Consider the following 2,676-nt stretch of genomic DNA (forward strand, 5'->3'; position numbering starts at 1 on the left):
ATATTTAGTACATAAGCTACTGAAGCAAGCACAGGAGATGATAACATTTATCAAACACAAGAATTCTTTCGATAGGATAAGGATGTATTTATATATTGACCAAGGAAATTTATAAGGAGTAAGTTCACTTTTTATAAACCTATGTCACTATCATATATTTAAAGTAACTGGTCAAATGCAAGCAATTTGCAATTCAAGAAAACAAGTTTGGCTACTTAGAATAATAATCTCCCTGACTCTAAAGGCTTTGCAGGAGTGGCTTCTGTGTCACAATTTTTATCAGTAGGTGGCAGAGAGGCGAGAGGCTATGTCTTAGCTTAGTGCTCTGACCTATTAAGAACATCTGAATGATTAGTGGCTTTATAATCCCTGAAAAAACAAACCTGAGATGATCTCCATGCTCAGGTCAGGCAGGTCAGCATGGGCTACCAGGACAGGAGCAAGCTGGAACCAAGAAGAACTCTGTCTGGGACCTTGGGTCCCGGGGCCTGGGGTAGGATTGAGGCTGAGACAGGTGACCCTAGCAAGGCACCACTCCTGCAGGCCAGATGAGGAGTAAGCCAGAGATAACCACCAGACAGGTGCCACAGAGTCCTGACAAGATCCTAGCCTAGACCATATGATCCAGCAGACTTTCCTTTCTGGCCAGTGCAGAAGACAGAAGGAGAATGACAATTAACTATCAAAAACTAAATCAGGTAGTAATTCCAGTTGCAGCTGCTGTACCAGATGTAGTTTCGTTACTTGAGCAAATTAACACATCTCCTGGTACCTGGTATGTGGGTATTGATCTGGCAAATGCCTTCTTCTCAGTACCTGTCCATAAAGACCACCAGAAGCAATTTGCTTTCAGTTGTCAGCAGTATACCTTCACAGTTTTGCCTCAAGGATATATTAACTCTCCTGCCCTGTGTCATAACTCAGTTAGAAGAGATCTTGATCATTTGTCTCTTCCACAAAATACCACATTAGTACACTATATTGATGACATTATGCTGATTGGACCAAGTGAGCAGGAAGTAGCAACTACTTTGGACTCATTGGTAACACATATTCGTATCAGAGGATGGGAAATAAATCCAACCAAATTCAAGGACCTCAGAAATTCTTAGGAGTTCAATGGTTTGGGCTAGGCAGAGATATTCCTTTTAAGGTGAAAGATAAGTTATTGCTCCTGGCCCCTCCTACAACCAAGAAAGAAGCACAATGTTTAGTGGGTCGATTTGGGTTCTGGAGACAGCACATCCCTCACTTGGGTGTGTAAACTTAGGCCTATTTACTAATTGACTCGGAAAACTGCTAGCTTTGTGTGGGGTCTGGAACAGGAAAAGGCCCTTCAACTGGTACAGGCTGTTGTACAGGCTGCTCTACCACTTGGACCATTTGACCCAGCAGACCCGATGGTACTTGAGGTGTCTGTGGCAGATAGAGATGCTGTTTGGAGCCTCTGGCAGGCCCCTGTATGTGAATCACATACAGGGATTTTGGGGCAAAGCTCTACCATCATCTGCAGACAACTATTCTCCTTTTGAAAAACAGCTCTAGGCCTCTATTGGGCCTTAGTGGAAACTGAACGTTTGACAATAGGACACCAAGTTACTATGTGACCTGAAATACCAATCATGATCTGGATACTATCAGACTCTGCAAGTCATAAAGTAGAATGTGCACAGCAGAAGTCTATTAACAAATGGAAATGGTATATACGCGTTTGGACCAGAGCAGGTCCTGCAGGCACAAGCAAGTTACATGAAGAAGTTGCTCAAATGTCTGTGGTTTCTACTCCTGTTACAATGCCATCTGCTGCCAAACATGCACCTATAGCCTTATGGAGTATTCCCTATGATCGGCTGACTGAAGAGAAGACTAGGACCTGGTTTACTGATGCTTCTGCACGTTATGCAGGCACCGCCTAGAAGTGGACAGCTGCAGCATTACAACCCCTTTCCAGGACAACCCTGAAAGACACAGGCAAAGAAAAACTCTTCACAGTGGGCAGAACTTTGGGCAATACACATGGTATTACAGTTTGTTTGGAAGAAGAAATGGCCAGATGTACAATTACTCACTGACTCATGGGCTGTAGCCAATGGATTGGCTGGCTGGTCAGGGACTTGGAAAGATCACGATAGATCTCTCCAAATGGGCAAAGGATGTGAAGATATTTGTGTCCCATTAAATGCTCACCAAAAGGCAACTTTAGCTGAGGAGGAGTTCAGTAATCAAGTGAATAAGATGACCCATTCTGTGGAGAGTCAGCCTCTTTCCCCAGCCATCGATGTCATTGCTCAATGGGCACATGAACANAGTGGCCATGGTGGTCCAGATGGAAGTTATGCTTGGGCTCAGCAACACAGACTTCCACTCACCAAGGCTGATTTGGCTATATCTGCTGCTGAATGCCAGATCTGCCAACAGCAGAACCCAACACGGAACCCCAGATATGGCACCATTCCTCGAGGTGACCAGGCAGCAACCTGGTGGTAGGTTGACTACATTGGACCACTTCCTCCATGGAAAGGACAGCGTTTTGTTCTTACTGGAGTAGATACTAATTCTGGTTATGGATTTGCCTCTCCTGCCTGTAATGCTTCTGCCAAAACCACTATCCATGGACTCACAGAATGCCTTATCTATCGTCATGGTATTCCACACAGTATTGCTTCTGATCAAGGA

The 2,676-nt window shown here is 44.4% G+C and overlaps 1 non-coding gene across 1 annotated transcript; it reads left to right on the forward strand.

The window, feature by feature from the left end:
- Nucleotides 1-231: 231 nt before the first annotated feature.
- Nucleotides 232-367, forward strand: LOC115030765. The gene has a single exon (XR_003836359.1). It is a non-coding gene; the product is annotated as a small nucleolar RNA SNORA17 (small nucleolar RNA).
- The last annotated feature ends 2,309 nt before the right edge of the window (nt 368-2,676 follow it).

Source organism: Mus caroli, chromosome 3 (assembly GCF_900094665.2).
Source record: "Mus caroli chromosome 3, CAROLI_EIJ_v1.1, whole genome shotgun sequence".
Taxonomy (NCBI): Eukaryota; Metazoa; Chordata; class Mammalia; order Rodentia; family Muridae; genus Mus; species Mus caroli.